The following is a 19,695-nucleotide window of genomic DNA, read 5'->3' on the forward strand; positions in this document are numbered from 1 at the left end:
CTGTATTATCCTAAGGGTAAACCCTGTGGTCCACACAAACAATTGCTAGTGTACATCTCCATCACCATGTGTTGCTAAAGCAGAAAACTCTACTCCCAGGTGATCTTCCCTGTCACACTTTGAATTCTAGGAAAATACTGCCAGCCTATCAAAGTGAAAAATTTTGTTCTTGCACATATTTAACAGCTTTTAAAATCTTTAAATTGGAGTGAAGGGGCTTGGGGCGTAGTAGCTAAGCTAATCTATGAATTTATACTCTTGTTCTGGGTTTCAAAGGTAATTGTAATGAACTGCTTCAAGCAAACATTACAGGTTGTTTTTCTGCTGAGAGAAGTCAAATGAAATGACCTTTTTTTCATCTGCTATTCTTTTCAGCTTTTGAAGTTACTTCTTTTTGAAGAGACGATCCATTTAACAGTCATATCTGTGAGAAAGTCATAAATTTATCTAATAAAATTCCAGCAATTTGCTTTGAGGTGTACTATGCAGACTGCAGTCACATTTTGTTGTTATTAAATAAATTAAGAAACACTTTAAAAAGTGAAAGGCTTGGAAAAGTTATTATAAGTATTAGTGACTCCCTATAGCCAAAAGCAGATGCTAAAAGAGGGCATATTTTAAAATACATCTTTTTTACCCAGCTTTGGTTATTGATCTTTGCTAGATTGACTCTAATTTATGCCAAGTGTTTGGGCATCAAAAGTTGGCAATAAAAATCATTAAACTGAATTACTAGGCCAGTAATTCAGAATGAGGAGACAAAAGTTGATGGCAACTGCTGAAGCAAGATTATTACCTAAAGGTTTCTCTAGCAATGGGAGCCATAGGGATGTGAGCGTGTGTAAGCATATCATATCAATACTGGAGCTGATAAAGTCCATCTATGTTTAAAGATATACATAATAAGAATTAATGCAGCCCACTATTATGAATTATATGCTCTTCTTCCTTCAGAAGAACTGTTGCTTAATATCTAATTCAAAATTAATAATCCAGCAGGAATGGATTCATTATCTCTTGTGTCAAAAATCATTCATGACAAGTAAGATAAGGAGAGAGAAAAAGCATGAATAAAAAAGAAGAGTTTCAGTGACCAAATTACTCCTGCCCTCATCAATCTCAGAGAATAAAATTTTTATCCTCTCCAGTAACTGATTGGTAAGGTACCATAGGGAGAATATGTAGAAAAGTTCCTAAGTCTTCCTCATCAGTATATTCTTAAAGTAGATGAAGAGTGAAGGAAGAAACAATGTGTAAGATTAAATAAAGCAAATTCCAGTACCCTTTTTTTCCCATTGGCATTTGCAACATGTTAAAAAAAAAATTATTCTTCACTTACTGATATTATCATAGAATCATAGAATAATTTGGGTTGAAAGGGACAAGTTCACATGGTTGTGCCATGTCAACCCCCAAGTCCTTTTCCTCAGGGCTGATCTCAGTCTATTCTCTGGCCAGCTTGTTTATGTGCTTGGGGTTGCCCTGGCCCAGCTGCAGGACCTTGCACTTGGCCTTGTAGAACTTGATGAGGTTTGCACAGACCCACCTCCCAAGCCTGTCAAGGTCCCTTTGGATGTCCCCCTTTCCCTTCAGCATGTAGACTGCAGCCCACAGTTTGGTGCTGGCAGACTTTCTGAGGGTGCACTCAATCCCACAGTCCATGTTGCTGACAAAGGTGTTAAAGAGCACTAATACCAACCCCCAAGGAATGCCACTCATCTACATTGACCACAACTCAACCATCCAGCCAATTCCTTATCTCCCAAATCATCCATTCATAAAATCTATGTCACTCCAGTGTAAGGACAAGGATGTCATGCAGAATCGTGTCAAATGCTTTGCACAAGTCCAGGTGGGTAACATCAGTTGCTCTTCCTTTATCCACCAATGGTGTTACTGCATTGCAGAAGGGCACAACGTGTGAGGCACAACTTGCTCTTCCTGAAGTTCTTTTGACTATCATAAATCATTTTCTCATTTTCCATGTCTCTTAGCACAGTTTCTAAAAGGATCTGCTCTGTAATCTTGGTGGCCACTGAGGTGACACTGACTGGCCTCCAGTTCTCCAAGTCATTCTTTTTTCCATTTTTAAATTCTGAATTAACTGTTCCTATTTGTATCCAGCCTGCCTTTTATTAAAAATAAAAAATACTCTGAAAGCAAAAAAAAATATATTTTACAATCGCTATAACAAAAATTGATATCAGACTTTTGATCTAAAAAAAAAATTGTTAATAATTTGTAGGTGGCTGACATAAGCATCTCTTTGATTTTGAAATAATTTCTGAGTAGACTTTGATACTAGAAGTAAATAGAGATTTTTACATTTACAATGATTATTAAATTTGGAAATGTTTTAAAGGCAAGGAAGAATTACCCTGGTTCTGTGCATAAAAAGAATACAATTCATTGTTAGCATTATTGTACTTTATTTGTATTACAATAGAATTTGGAGATTTCATGCAATTATTTTGGCAGAATGTAGCACTAAACCTGAATAAGATCAATTTTCCTGTTTGACAAATACCTGTAAATCAAAGTGGAAAAATCCTTACTGCCATCTCTACCAAGCTAAAACATTTCAAAAATACTTCCAGTATTTTTAATAGAGCCATAGACACAGGAATGGTGAAACACTAGGAATCTCACTTGAGATGTTATAATTTAGTTTTGATTTCACAATCAGTCTTATTTAGGCCACTGTTATGATTTCAACATTCTGTGTCCTTCGCACAGATCTTAGCCCTGGCTCCACAAACTCCTGGGCTATGATCCTTTCTGATCTTTAACAAAAATTATGTCCCCATGGAACCAGTACCCTTTTTCTTCAGAACTGGTGGACTAATTAGTTTTAAACTGTGACATAAAGATAACAGAATGACCATGGAAATCAGCAGCACTATCAGGTATAGAAACCTTGCCTGTTGGTGCAATCTACTTCTGACTGCCTCTTGCCTCTTGGATGGCTGAGCTTATTGGGTCTTGCTTTGTTTGTTGTTTGATGAACAGATGTTTTCAGATTTTTGGCTAATAGTTCATTAATATGTGAGAATCCAGGTCTACCTAAGGAACATGGGTGCTATAAAAACTGTAGCAAAGCATGAAATATAGATTGAAATGAATATTGTCTACACATATTTTTTAAATCTCTAAGTACTGGAGAGGTCAGGTACACCTAAAAATAATTGCTCAGAGAGCAATAAAACTTCAGTGCAGAACTGTGGGTTGGCATGACTGGTGTACATGTAAATAACAAGTATTATTTGTGACAAACTACACATAAGATGTCTAATAATATCTTTCTAAATGTTAGAAACTGAAGCAGTTTACTATCTTTGAAATGAAAAGGTGAAAAAAGAAAATTAGAAAAACCTGCAGCATGAAAATCTGAAACAAGATCAGTCATTACTTTTGTCTCACTGTTTTGATGGTGAAATATACTGACCAAAGAACACTCAGGTTTTTTTGGCTGAGATGATCTGGACAATCCAGGTCACAGGACATCTTTAGCTGCTTTATCTTTTCTTTTAGTGGTAGTAACTAGTTACCTTGCTTGCAATTATGACAGTTCTATCATGGATTTGTAAACTTCACTGATGTCCAGCACCACTTCCAGGTCATCCTTTCTCATTGGAGACATAGATGACAGGATGGATTTGTGATTTATAACACTACAGGTCAGCATGTGTTAAAGTTTTTCAATGAGGTAGCAAAAGAAAACCAAGAACAGGTAAACTACAGCGCAAAGGAGAAATAAGTATTTTGATTATTTTAAAGTTCTATAGTATTTTTTAATATCAGTAAAAAATAATACTAAACCTCACAAACGAATCATAAAAAACACTCTGGTCATACTATAAGCTTCTAGACAATGTTCTTGTGGATGCTGAAAACCAAAGCATAACTCAATGATGTAAAAAATGTGAAAAAATTATAGTTTTGTGTTATAATTTCACAGACACACATGCAACTAGAAAAAATATAATTCCTCTTGGTTACTCTTACTATGTCATTGGCTGAAAAAACACTTCTTATTCAAAACTCATGCTTTAAAAGCTGTAAAACTTTGAAAAAAAAAAAGTGTAGGTACAGGTAGTAAAATTCTACCCTGAAAGTTTTCTCTGCATATTGTCTTACCATCCTTTCTAGACCTTTCTTCTCATCTCCTGGTTTTTCTACTGCCGCAAAAGAATCGTAAGAAAAATGCATTGTTTGAATAAACTCCTAAAATAAGCTTTAATTATACATTTCTTAAAATAGTAGAAAATCAAACATTAGAAAACTTCTCTGTTTATATATCAGTGCTTAGATATCAATATATTAAAGGCATGTGATTATTTTTTACCTTATTGCATCTCATATGCAATAAAAAAGGCAATTTAAACATTTCAGTTGTTTATGCCATTTAAACATTTGAATGTCCAATGGCACAAGTACACATAAATAGAATATTTCAAGCAGATATATATGTAAAATAATTGCACACCACATTTTTTCCTGCACTTTTTTTTCACTGCTCTTAGCTATAGATCTGTGTGCTTTACAAGGAAGACAATGTTTTACCCAAGGGACTTTGGCATTTGCAAATCAAACTTTGAAGTGCATGACTTCTAGGTACCTCACCTCTAGAGCAGACTGCAGAACCATTTGTGAGATATAGAAAATCCTAATATAAGCATACCCATGTTGATTGATACAGTATGCTGAGACAATATCCTCATTTTGAGATTTACATGCCTTTTGCCACGTAGGAACTGCACACAGTAAACTCCTCAAATAGAAATTAACTAATTTTGCGTCATGGTGAATTAAAAAATCATAATATGAAGCACTGGACTCCAAATTATCTCACTGATTTCTGCTATGACATCTTTATCAAACACTACTTTGCCACAAGTAGGTTTATATAAAAATAGTTGGCTTCTCCAGACTCCCATGTTCAAGTCAGGGTTGAGAACTTTAATAAAAATAACATTTATAGGCAGAACATGAGTTAGATTTCCACATCTAAAATCAGATTAAACATTTTTAGAGTTTAGAATCAGCTTGGAACTTTAATTAAAAGTATATATTCAAGACAGAAATTTAAGTAAAAATTATCCTTATGGTCTGGTTTCAAATCATTAAATTATAGAGTAGAGCAACATCCTTTCCATCACCACCCCACCACCCACTCCTGCTTTGAATACCTCATCAAGTTCAATGGATAATTCTCCTGTAAATAATTTCTTAGATTTCAGGCTCTTCTGACTACGAAAGTTCTTTGCCTGGATTGTTTCATAAAGAAGAAATGTAGTATTTCTGTAACTGACTAGCATCTTAAAACCAGAACACTTTGCTGAACAAAAGAGACCAACAGATGGAACACTATATTTAGAAGTTATTTTTCAGCCTTCAAAACTTTTATATGAGGCACTTGAAATTATTATTATTAAGGCATTGTGACTGTGAAAATTAAAACTTCTTATTATGAGATATCTTTTTAAAAACAATTGAAACAGCATGACAGTCTTGGTGATTTATGCCTAAGAAGTCAGTGATGGCCATGTTATATACAGTAAGTTAATACAAAATTGACTATAAAATCATTCAGTGAGAGAAAATTTGGGTTTTATGTTGTATAAGAAATAAGCAAGAATAAAAATAAAGGTTAATGATGATTATCTGTGATGTCAGAAAGCTTTATCTATTTAATTGAAATCATATGTTTTTGCACTGCACAGATTGTTTTCGATGAGTGGCTGAAGTAGCCTGCTAGCATTTGCAATGCACTGCTTCCAATGTCACAAATTCCCAGTCACCATCACTTCACCGCTTGTGTGATGTGGTAAACAATCTGAAAGATATTCTTAAATCTTTTTCTATCTTCCTTGATTTCAATAATTTTTTTGTTAACATCTGCAAAACGGATAAAAATATTTAGCATATTTGTTTGCAAATACCTTTTTTTAAAAAAATATCTGTAAACATACTTTTCCCAAATTATTGATCCAGTCAAAAGCTTCATTAAGGTAACACACAATTTGAGATAGAAGAATTGTGAACTTTTGTGAGAAGGTGCCTTCATCCAGTTATGCCATTCAACCAGAAGTGGCTGCTGTTCCTTATTTTAGTAGAAATTCATTTACTGGTACTTTTACTGACAGCACAAAACCAGAAATCCAAAAGATATTGTTTTGAGATTTCCCTTCATTTATCTACCCAAATAAAGGTCCTTTAGCTCCCTGAAGTAAAGATAACTGTTCCCACAAAGTTTTGAGAATATTTTTACTAAACATGACAGTATCTCATTGTACACAGGCAGGTTTTATATTCTGAGTTTTCAGCTTTAAAAAGAAATTGAAAAAAATAACTTTCAATGTGTTTGATTGATTTTTTCCTCAGCATGAAAGTGTGTATTTAGGTAGATGCATATTGCTTCCTGCTGGGCTGTGGGACCTACCCTGGCTGCCAGCCTGGGGGAATCCCCGTGCTCAAAGCCCCACTGTCCCCAGGGAGACATCCTGTTGCACTGCAATTTAGATCTTGCTAAATTAACTCTCAGCAAAGCTTAGTTCTACTTTTTGGTTTTTTGAATTGGATAAGAGAAATTAAGTTTGTTTTTGCTGGGTTTTTTTTGGTTTTGTTTTTGTGGTTTTGTTTTGTTTTTTTTTTAGGTTTCACTCATCCAGAAGGATAAAATTTCAAACTGAATTGGGAAATTCCAGGGGAAAATAGAACAGAAAATGCATTAACATATTGATGAGGAGAAACAGAAAGGAACCTGTGAGGTTAAAGACTCACTAGTCTTTTCCTTAAAAATATTGAATGTTTGGAGACAGGTAATACAGATGATGTATCAAATAAAACATAGTAAATTTTAATATGCCTCAGTGGTTCTTTTTTGATCTGTCAGGATTTTTGGCAAATTCTTTTTATGTTTTGGGAAATATTTACTGTTTAAGCCTTTCTATTTTAGCTCTGTGATGGGTTTTGCCTTGGTCACATGGTGGATAGATTTCATCCTGCTTTTCATCACATTCTTCCATCCCATTTAAGCAATCCTCACTTCACACTTCTATCAAGAGAGACAGAACTGGATGCACATAAAAATGCTATTCTTCATTTCCATTTCCCTATTCCACATTTTTCAGTATGCTTAAAAGAGGATTAGTAAATCCCTGGCTACTTAGAATTTCTCAGATGTCACTGTGGCTTATAGCATTTCTCCTCTGTACAACCATCTGACAAAGTGAAAACAGCACAAATTTTTCTGAAAAAATAATTTAGTTTTTCTGGTCACATCTACGATGAGCCATATTTCCATGCTGTATTTTCAAAATCAGATCTTGAGGTAAGTAAATGGGAGTAAAGTGATTTACAGGAATTTAAGAGCTGACTCATGGAGTTACTTTTTCACATGCTCTATGAATCTATATTTAAATCTTGATTTCCAAAACCTAATAAGTAGTATATATTTAGTGGAGTTGATAGTTTTTAATAGAAACCCTCACTGTAACAAAAAATACCCAACAAACAACACACTCTGACCCTAAACAGCAAATCTTCATATGGTTGTCTATTTTTTATCAAATTTACTTTAATTTACCTTTAATTCACTGATAGAATATTTTCATTATTATTTGATTTCTCTTTCTTTTTAAGTATATGCTCTTAGAACAGAAAGTAGTCAGCCAAAAATTCCCCAAAACTGTGAAAATTTCATCTCAGCATCTACATCATTAATGCAGCAATAGTGATGATACATATGCAGTGGATTGGAGTAGGTTCTAAAATGAGTGTTCACAAAAGACTGCATCAATAAATAAAGGTACATGAAAGAGGAGTTTGACTGTGCATGTGTAATTTCTTGTGCTCCTGGATGCAGTAGTGTACTTTCTGTTGTTATGAACCACCTTATGATAGCACTAATGACTATATAATTTAATTGGTTTCTGATATTGCTTATAGCTACATTTAAAGGCTCATTTTTAAGAGAACACTAATTTAATTTATTTAATAATGTATTGATCAGTACTATAATTATTTCAGGACTTGAGATTAGCTCAGTTGATTGGACCATGGTGCTAAACCTCAGGTCACAGGTTCAATCCCTGTACAGGCCACTGACTTAAGAGTTGAAGTCAATGGTACCTGTGGGTCCCTTCCAGCTCAGAATACTCTGTGATTCTTTGACTCAGTCATTTGAATTATGTGTTTACTGGTATGACTCCATTGATTTAAAATACTTTAGGAATGAATCTGACCTGTGGACAGATCAGCTAAAGATTATGTCATGTAAAAGTGCTTTAGCTTGCTTGAGAGCTATAGGTCTTCTCTTGAAACAGTATGTATAATTGGACAAGAGATATTCTTACTAAAGATATTACCAGTACTTGGGCTTTGCCTAGTGTGTCTCTTTCTTAAAATTAGGGCCAATAATGAGAATGATTTTATTTCTTCCTACTTACAGAATGTACCTTAGCAACTGGGTCATGTTTTTAAAGTATTTCAACAATAATACCTATCTGAAAGCTCAAGTACAATTAAATGGAAAGATTTAAATTCCAGTGTGTAAGTAAGAAAGAGTAACTTTTCATAGAGATTATACAGCTAATTCCTTATAAAGTCACTTTAATTCAGCTCAGTCAACTGATACATGTGAATGAAAGCAACTTGAAACAAATCTTAAAGCAAACCAGATGCCAAGCATATCAAAATTTGATACTTTTTTTCCCCTTTTTGTCCTAGAAAGGACCAATCTAAGAATGAGAAAATTTTGTAGCAATATAGAATACAAACTATTCAATTAATTAAAACTGAAGATGTATTGAGAAGAAGCCTCAATTAAAATTTACTTCTAACCTTAGTAGTATAGCTGTTCATATTTTATCTTCCTTAATTTTAAATTTTTAAAAAATGAGGCATTTCAAAATATTTCTGTTCTGGTTCTCAGACAAGAATTTCTCATCTTCTCAAGAATAGATACAACAGGAAAGTTTAAAGACTCAAAAAATATATTAAATATCTCTATTTAATGCTTTTAATGTTCTTGATAAGCTGATTGATAGTTCAGAGCACAGACTATAATCATAACATTGTACGGTAGTCAGGATTATTCTCACAGGTGGAGTAACAATGCTGATTTGTGCAGAGTAGGAAAAAAGAAAAGGAAGAGATTAAAAAGTAAGACAAAATAACAAAACCAACTAAATATCATTTAATCCTCTAATCTTGATGGAGGGCAGTAAGTGATGCAGTGGACAGATGCTGCACTTTGGTCGGATATACTTGTGGTTACTCCAAGATGCACTAAATCAGCTAATTCAGATTCTCCACTGTCACATTACCAAGATGTGAGCACAAAAAGGACATGGTTTGATGGTGTCTTTAGGCTGGATTTATCCTGCTTAACTCTCCTTTATTTACAGTGTTCTGATGAGGTATGTTACCATAGCAATTCAGTAATTCTTAGTAATATTGACTTACATCTTCATCTACTTATGAAGTGTGCAGCCAATACTAAATCTATTTCCCTGAACCAGGAAAAAAGTATAAAAATGTTCAAGGGCCCATGTGTGATCTGCCACTCTTAAATTTTTAAATAAGAAAGAAAAATTGAAAGTGAAAAAAAATTATATAAACTGCAGTACACCAAAACCAGAGGGTCAATATAGAATCAGCAGTTTATTACCTTTTCACAGGAATTGGGAGAAATACTCATGTCATGACGTAGATGGCTAAACACAGTGAACCTAGGCTGAAAACAGGGGACTTAGTAGCCCATTTGTTGCATTGTGTAAAAGCAGCTATACTTTCTCTGCAATCACCTGAAGTCCAGAAATGGTTTGTGCAAAATCCTACAGGTCCCAGGCTCACAAAGTCTACCATGTCAAATTGGCTTTGCACAGCGTTAGCCTGGATACTTCTGAGCTCTGCTTCCTGGTGGGTAGACTACGTGTTTGTATTTACATAGACTGTATCTTTCCACTACACATAGCATTCTAATAACTCTGAAAATGATTGGTTAGGTAAACAAAACATTTTTATATCTTACGACAAACAATTCCCCCTAATTCCATGGATTGTAGTAAAACCTCCGGTGCACTGATGGTGGCTTATTGCACATAACTTTTTTAATATCTCTCACAACAAGTGAAAGGACATAAATAATGTTAGTACTTTTATTAATTTTCACTTGTGCTATTTTTATTCACAATCTATCAGTTTACCATTGCCATGTGTGAGGCACAGCATGAAGATACTTGACAGAAAATTCAGCCTCTGCAGTAGGGCCTATTGAAAGTAGCACTGATGAGTCAGTGCTAGGCATAATAGGATAAGTCATTAAGCTGGGTAATACAAGGTAATCAGGTGGTGTTTGGTCTAACAGAACAAAAAACATGGGAAGAGAGGACATGGTGAATGCAGAGACCAAGAAAAAGGATTTTTTACATGAAAATATCCCAGGAGTTTACAATTACCAAATCAAAAGTACAGTGTGACGTGCTGAGGTGTGAGACAGTGGGAATTTGAACAAGAGCTGATTTGTAGACACAAACATTATCAAGGAGATGAGATATGGATCGTTTTTCTCTGAAGCTATCCTTGCATGTCTGTAGAAGTATAAAATGAAAATGCAAACCTTTACCACATGGAACATAATTATATACCTGTTGTGTGATGTTTAACATAAACCTAGTCCTTAGCTTGTAAATAGTAATTTTCATCTCAATGTAAGGTTTCTAAATATGCTTTGTAATGTTTTATTATGCAGGCTAAATTTGTGTTCCAGTTATGTCTAAATGCTAACATTATCCAAGTGACATACAAAATAGCCAAAGGACACACTTTGTTAAGATAAGGGAGAAAGTTAATTTTGATTGCAAATGGTGGACTCACAGATATCTAGAATTTTGTGGCATTTATCTAATTCAGGATAAGAAGGCTGGAGAGTTACCGAATATCATTATCTTAAAAAAGAACCTGCTCAGGGAAAAAATGTCATGGATCCTGTACAGGTTAAGAGGTAAAATAATTAGTGTAGGAGGAAATCTGTTGCCATCAGAAACTGGAAAATTATGCCTTTTACAGGAAGAATTTTGTTTCCATAGTGTTAGATTCCAAACTTAATCTAAAATTAGAAGGCTCTTTCAGGTGAGAAGCATTGTTAAAAGACACTTTAAGTCACTAAAGTAAACTCAAACAGTTTGGTTTCGTCTTCTCTACAGAAGATGTATGGTGAAGGAGAGCATGTACTGAAATTTTACTGGGCTAAAAAAATCATTTTTTAATTAGTCTGCAACATTTTAAGTGCCTGGTGTAGAAGAAGCAGGCATTTTTGCTCCTTCACTTTCTCATGATTGCAAGTTTATCCTTACTCTTCATTTTTTAATTGCTTTTCCCCTTAAATGACTGTAAATACAAACATTTTTTTCCCCAGGTTACCACCATCTGATGGAAAAATCTTTTCATATGAAAACTGCAGCATGTCCAGTGACAAGCCCTACTTGGGAACAAGCTACTTTGTACTGAATAGATAAAGTTTTGTTTAAATGAAATTACATTACGTACATGTGTAAAAACCACAAGAGGCAAAAAGCCCAGGGACTTGCATCATGCAAAATAGACACTTCTGTGAATATGGACTGATGAGCAAATATAAATGCTGATATTCAATCAACACAACCAAAATCTGCTTGTCTGTGAGCCAACCAAGTGAGCTGCCAGAAACTAGCAGGTGAGCTGGCAGAAAACTAATTTTTATTCAGAAGACTATTTTAATACTCTCTGTAAACTGCATTATAGATATCTCAAGACACATATATCCCCTTGCACATAAAGTCACATTAGCAAAAAAAGTGAGATGCATTTCTATTCAAGAAGTTGAATTTATAGTGAGGAATAGGTACATAATGTTCTGATGTTCAGTTTGCTGAGCATTTCTGGGCTATCAGTTTCAGAAAACTATGCACCTTCATCTTTAAATAATAAGAAGTCTACTTATTCTGTATTTATATGTTATATGTAAGGATATTAGCAGATGAAAAATATCAGGCTAGATTACTCCATTTCTAAAATTTAGACTTCAGAGCACAACCTATGTTACTGATGTTGAAATATATGAAACACAGCTCATAATATGTCCTTCTAGTGACAGGTGTCTGCCCATGGCAGAGGGATTGGAACTACACAACAAGTCTTCTCCAACCTAACCCAAATTCTATGATCCTATGATCCTGTGATTTTCATATCTTTATATTTACATATGTTATGTTTATATTTCTATATAACTTAGCAGTATAATTCAAAAATTATTTATGAAATATTAGAATCTGTATCCTCATTTCAAGAAGGAATAAATGAAGCATTCAGGGCTTAATTAACCTTTTAACCAAACTGTCAGATCAGGAAAAATTGAACAAAGGTAGATATAACGAATTAAGAGAGATTAATGAAGTAAAAAAGAATGATTTCAGAAATTCTAACATGACTCTTCATTAATTTCTATGTATACCAGTTGGAACATCATTATTTTCTTATTTACAGGAAGAGATTTTACAAGAAATAGAACATATCTACGAGAAGCATCATAAAATAAAGCAAATCCAGGGCCATGGTAAACTGTACAGACCTGTTTCATGCTTATGACACAGACATGCTGATCAACACTGGCATAAACTCTTCCAAAATATTTATGATACTGAGCTGCTGTGAAAAAATTTTTGAAGGAAACAAAATGTTACAATGAAAATAAATATGGAAAAAGAATAGGCAGAAATATGCACATGAGACATGGTTTTTTGTGAAAAAAGTCCTATCAGTTCCTGTGTTTTAAACAGAGAGGAAAACCACCTAAAATTGCATTACTGGGTTCATCAAAATTTTAAACGACTGTCTTTGGTTTCTATTTAAAATGATTGGTGATTTACTATCAGTTTTAACATCAGGAGTTTGAAGAAAGATTACAAATCTATGAAGATGATACAGAACCACCTACATTTTTAGGTTCTTAGAATAGGAGAAATTGAGGTAAATTATTCCTATTTACTAAGTAGTCTGCAAAATCTTGTTTGGTGAGACAGAAAATATTAATCAAGTAAGCTTTGTAAGATGTCAGAGAACCAAAACACCTTAGAAACAAATTGGAACACTTTTTATTCCCCTTGAAATTTGCTTAGAGGGGGAGACTGAATATCTTGTAAAACTGTGCATTTTCTGAAAGCTTTCCTGTATTGTAAACGATGACCTAAAGATAAACCTAAACTTTGTGGGAATTGTTGATGAAGCACTGCCATCTTTTGGTTGTACAAATACGGAATATGGAGGAAGGATATAATTGTCATTGAAATAAGGACATAGGCTGAAATCATCAAAGTATTACTTTATTCTAGCTTTGGTCTACTTTGCTTGTCTAGATAATTGGCTGAAATTGTCCCCTTATATTCTTCAGTATATCCTAATTTCACCATCCTATCAGTCAAAGTAATACCCCAAAATGTCATGAAGATTTTGTTGGTTTTAACAGAAAATTGACAGCCTTGGTTAAAGGGGTTTTCTGTACTTTTTTTTAATTACACTTGTCTTTACTTTTTTTTCCCCAAAATAGATTAGCAAGGTAAATTTTATTACAAACTAGACAAATTTTGAAATTTATAAACATAATAAATACTAATGTGGATAACAATTATTGTGTGTAGGAATTATCTAAGACCTAGTTGGTGACACTAAAATAATATGTGTTTTATATTAAAAGCAATACAAATTTTTCTCCATTCCTTAAGTTATAAATCTAATACTGATATTCTAAGATTTAGTGCTATCATAGCATTCTGTTTCTTGACTAAGGATTTTTGCCACTTACCTATTTAACAGTTTTCAGAGGACACACAATTTTAAGTAAAGAGTATAGAAATACAAGAGAATAATTTTTCTGCATGTGGAAGTAGTTGACATATTTTTTAATTTAGTAGAAATGCAAAAAGTGCAGTATATGCTTTAAATATGTAAGCTCAATATGATTCTGTTTTAAAATATATAATCAATTTATATCCAATCTTACTGTCAGATTTTACCTCTTTTTAAATGCAATATTAGTGTCATAAGCCAATATAAGCAAATTTCTAGAAGAATAAATAAGATTTTCACAGGAATATTAATATTTTACCCCTCAAAAATTACATTTAAAAACTTATGTCCCACTGAAGTATTGCAAAATTAACAATTAAAGGTCTAAAGTTATCAACTGGCTCACCTCAAATGCAAATGAATTAAAATTTCTGCTTGTAAGAAATCATATCTTTATGCAGCACTTTCAAGCCTAATTTGAACAGAAAGAGATGGGAATTCAGCCATATGCCTAAGACTTATGATGTGACATTTCTCCTGATAACTCCAACATGGGCAAAAGTGTGAAGTGCGAAATATGCGTGCACTGCTATGGAGTGACTATCAGCACACTTGTGAGAAAATTCAGTCAACATGTAACATTTGGAAGGTCAGAGGCCTGTGATATGGAAATCAAATAATTATCTAATGCTAAATGAAAGATGAGAAGCTTTGAAGGTTTTTTTTTTTTTTAATTAAGACAAGAAGCTTCTGCACATCTGCTGCCCAAGATAGTGATAAAAAAGCCAACATCAACATTTGGCAGGTGAGAACAATTGTTACCTCATTTCAGATAGACTGGTACTGCTGGTACAGAAAGCTGCAGGTGAGACCAACTGCTGATAGAGGAGTCTCCAGAAGTCTGAGTTCTGAGCAGAACAGCCTTTTCTGGGCATGTCTCATTCTCCCTTCTTGTGGTCCAGCATATTTCTGGGTGTAACTCCATCCTCTCACCTAGTCCAAGTGATCTCCTCCATTCTTGCTCTACAGCCTGCTCACATGGGCACCATTGGGTTCCTGCATGCGACACTGCACGGGCTCCAGACCAGGGAGCCAGCTGCACTCCTGCCACCACTGCACAGGAGCAGAGCTTGCAGATAACCACAGTTCAGAAGCAACTCCCTGTGTGGGTTCATTTGCAACAAGAAGGTACCAGGTGCTAAGTACAAAGAACTTCAGAGGTACCTCTCAAGAGGCAGAGATTTCTTCTGCAAACCAGATTGAAGCAAGTCATGTCTACCCCACTGGTAAGAATACAGTATTTGGAAATCTTTGAATTAAAAAAAAAATACCTTTTCAGAACTTTGCTTTTATATAAACAGGAAAAGATTATATTTATGAAGGACACAGTCTTTCTGAAATAAACTAGATAGGTCGTCTTCCATATTTCCTCTAGATGACAGGAAAGGATATGAGTTAGTATGAATGTGTTTTCATTGCACAGAGGGGCTGGAAGGTTTAAGTCACTAAAAACGTCATGCAGAAAAAATCTGAAAAATGGAGACTAAATTTCAGGGGTTAAATGAAGGCTGAGCAATATCAAATATTCTGAATAAATGAATAACAGACGAGTCACATTTCAGTTTCTAGATCCTATTCTGTCAGAATAAAGAAATTAGGTAGTCTATATGCACAGAGGATACTTTGCCATTAAGTGTTGTAGATTTTAATACTGAAATTGCTAAGATCTATCATTTGTTCTTTAAATTGTTCCACATTGTTGTCTTCTTTTTTCTTTTTTTATTTCTTTTACTGAAGGGATACTCACTATTTACCAGAGAACTGAGTTTTTATAAATGTTTCTGAGGATTAAATGTGGAAAAAATTTTTGGCTGAGAGTTCTAGGGAATATGAATACATGAGGAAATTACAAATGAGAAGTTTAACGAGGAAAAAGTGGGAACACCTGCACACTTTCAGTACTTGCAGGCTGATTTATTTCATTCTCAATATGCATACACAATTCTCACTAACAAAACTGGAGTAACACCTATATATTTAGTAAAAAAATAGCTGTGAGTGTTTCTGTCACTTCCCTAGGTATCATCACCATTTCAGGCAATTTCTGTATGAGAGGGACATAATGAGACTGCTAATAAATCTTCTCTTTTTACCTGGATTTATAAGTGAGCAGTCACTTAGGAATACACTTCTGGTCCTGGTTTCCAGTGAGCAGTTGGCCCAAGTTTCCACATAAAAACACTTGAATGAATATTTCCAAATGTTAATATATGCACACCAGTATTGAAGTTGATTGTTTATATGCATCAGAACATCACTGTTTCATCATGCAAGAAGTTTATAACAGAAAAAAATAATCTCAATTTTTTATATTTAGAAGACAGAACTGAGAAATAAAAAGGGTATTAAATACACCTCTAAAACCTCTAGCTCCCAGAAAATGAGAATCCGTATTTGCCAATCTTGAATAGTCTTTCCCTAAGCATTTTTTGTTGGCCACTGCATGGACAGGTTGCTGTGCCAGATAAATCTTTAGTTTGTCTCAGCATGTTCATCTCTTATGTATGAATAGGAAGTTCTATGTAGTTACACTTGAAGGGACAGCAGAGAGCCAAGATCTTAAAAATTTGCTTCCTAAGTCTTAGGAGTTGAATTTAACTCCAGTGCATTGGTCTTCTTCAGTAAGAACATTTTCTTTAATAAAACTGCTTGAAGTTTCCAATTATATGGATGAGCTACTTCTCAGTGCAGAATGACCAGTACACTCTTTTATAAAGGCATTGAAATTCTTATATGAAAGCAAAAAACCTTATGAAACTGAATACTGAAACTGTCATGGCAATATTAAAGAGTGCACAAGGAAGCAAGCAAATGTCAGTGGTTTGCTCACTACCATAAGGGAACAATTTTCTTCCCTTATTTTTCTCTCATGCATTTTTATGTTTCCAGAGTATCTCTGAGAAATTTTAACTTAACTGTTATGTACCTTATTTTCCTCTTTCAAATCCTCATCTTAGATAGGTTAAAGTCAAGTAAAAGGCTTCCACTGGCCCTAGATGGTTTGCAGTATGGTTTAAAATTACCAACATCATCACCTAACAGGAAAGTTAGTGCAAAATTTCAGACGTTCACCTTGCTCATTTAAAATATAGAACTAATTTGATGACTTTTCCTAATGATTCCTAACTTGTGATGCTGGAAAAAGTTTTCATGCTCTCCCTAAAGTGATGGATTGCCATCTCAGAAAAGCACGCTGATCGAGGACCATGGTGATATGTAGCAAAAAAATTATTAGATTGCTATGAAAAAATGAAAATGCCACCAAAAAACAAATATAAAAGTCTCTGTTCTGCAAAATTTGACAGGATCAGTAAGCTCATATAGATGGGGAGGTTTTTTGTGGAGTATTTTATAAACTAGAGAAAAGAAGACTTTTAAGAAAGTTTGACAGGAAATACAGATAATATTAGTTACTTAAATGAGACTGGCTAAGTAAAAGAGCTTTAATATGCATATAGAAAAGGATCATTTGCCTGTAAGAAAAAGTGAGCATTAATTTTTTTTAGATAAAATTAAAAGAAAATATGAGCAAAACAAATGTCCATAAATAAAAGTTTGTTTCTTAATTTGTGTTAGGAATATATTAAGTGGAGACGTGTGGTCGTTTTGCTTTTCCAATCCATTTTGATTCTTAACAATTCTTTTCATTATTTGGTTAAGGGGTTCTGAGCTTATCCAATGTCTCTGTAATTCTACTTTGAAAGAAAAGTGAGATGTTTTCATTTATTTTAAGAAATGATTTATGTATTTAAAGAAAATTAGATAACCACCAACCTTAATTTTAAAGTAGAACGCACTGTTTAAACAGAGAACGAGACAATTTGTAAATGCACATCTTTCCCCGAAACACTTTGTGGCAGAAGTAAAGCCTGGAAACTCTCTGGGTAAACTCCAGACAGTATGCTTCCAGTATCTTGGAAAATGCACTTTCCAAGTTTTCCGTAATCCAGATGTCTGAGATGTTGTTCTCTTGTCATCAACCATTAGGAAAAAAAAGAAAGAAAAAAAGAAAAAAAAAAGAGATTTCTAAATTTTTTAAATATGTGTGAATGAAAAAATGGGTTTAGATACCATGGAGTCGTGCAGAATAATCTGGAGAAAGTCGATCCTCCTTGTACCTGGTATCTTATGTGAACTGGCACTTCCAAATCCTTTTGCAAATTTCTCTAAGGTTACTTCTCTGAAGTAGAAGCAGTTTCTGGGGGGTCTGTAGTAGGCCTTTGCAACTGTAAATAGTAAGCATTCAAGCACTTTATTGTGTTTGAAATATTCGACCCAATTCAGGAACTGCTTGTGTGCTGGGAATGGTATATAGTAGCTCTGGGTTCTGTTTTGTTTTGTTTTCCTTCTCAGTAAAAGAAAACAACTCATCAGCACTTAGGCATTTTTGTTTATTGGAAATGTGACAGGTTTGGGTAGAAATAACTGAGTAGAAAAAAAAATAAAGGTAATGGTATTGTATGCCATTAACTTTTGGAAACACAGTTTTTCTGCTTCTTCACAAAAATTCTGTGAAAAGAATGTTCTACATAATTACTGACATTGATTACATATTCACACCTTTGAACACCTTAAGGGAAAATAAGTTGAAAGAAAAGCATTCTGAATTTGAAGTGGATATGTAGTCAAGAGTGAAAATAAAAGTGAAGCAGACATTTGCCTAGTAGGTAGTTTTCAGAAAAAAAAATCTACTTAGCCTTCTATGAAACAGATGGGATATTTGTCTCTCTCTGAAGTAAGAAAATGCATCTGCTTTATTCATCCCTTCTTCTTCTAGGCTTATAAAACATGCCTGTGTGCTAGGGAAGCTGTGAAATAGAAGGTGAATAAGTTCAGAAATGCAGAGTAAGAAATACACAGTCAAATAGGAATAGTCCTTTTGATTTCCACACAGATTTATGCATTAAAAGTTGATGGGTGGTTTAACCTTTCACACTCTGCTCTGGTTGCCCATGTCGTGCACCTTCTGTAATCTTACAGCTGCCATTACAGAGCTACCTCACCTGAGCATCTTGGGGAGAAATTTGAGTTTTCAAAAAACCTTTGGTTGATTTAAACATCTATGTTCAAATAGGCAGGAAATGACCAGCCTCTCCATGGAATAAAGTATTCATGTTCAGAATGAATGACAGACTCCTTTTACAACTCCCTGTGGGATTTACAGCTTTGCTGTAAGAAAAGTTATTCTTCACAGTGAGATATCAGAGATCTCTTGTGTGTGAGTATTCAAGGGTAGCACTCATGCCATGAAGGATTCAGACCTTACCACTGCATACAGCACCAGAACAAATTAAACAAGGTGTTTTACCTTCTATTTTCCAGGGCTTTTAAATGAATATTGACATTCTTTCTGGAAGCTGTGCTTTACTGAAACACAAATTCTTGAAATCAGTGTGGGTATAACAGATTAAAAAAAAAATAAATATAAAAATAATAAATATAAAAACCCTACTGTATGAAGGAAAGAAGTGATTTTATTTATACATATACACAGTGATCAGAGGATTTCTGACTTCTGTGGACATTTCAATCTGCTTAAGTGCATAAATCATAAACTGTTAAATTAACATTTGATAAACATTTTTAAGAATTCTGTGCTAATTATTTTTTATAAGTTTTGATGCTATTTCTATATACATATCTATCTACCAAAATATTTATTGAAATGATTTAAGCAGTAAGACTGTAAGATTCTAGAACTGAGAAGGCTATTGTGAAATCACTGCGTCTAAATCTTAGATCTTCCTTCTGGAACAAGGTACAACCATCCTCACAAGGACTGTGGGCAAGGAAAAAATTTGCAGTCTG

Source organism: Serinus canaria, chromosome 4 (assembly GCF_022539315.1).
Source record: "Serinus canaria isolate serCan28SL12 chromosome 4, serCan2020, whole genome shotgun sequence".
Lineage (NCBI taxonomy): Eukaryota > Metazoa > Chordata > Aves > Passeriformes > Fringillidae > Serinus > Serinus canaria.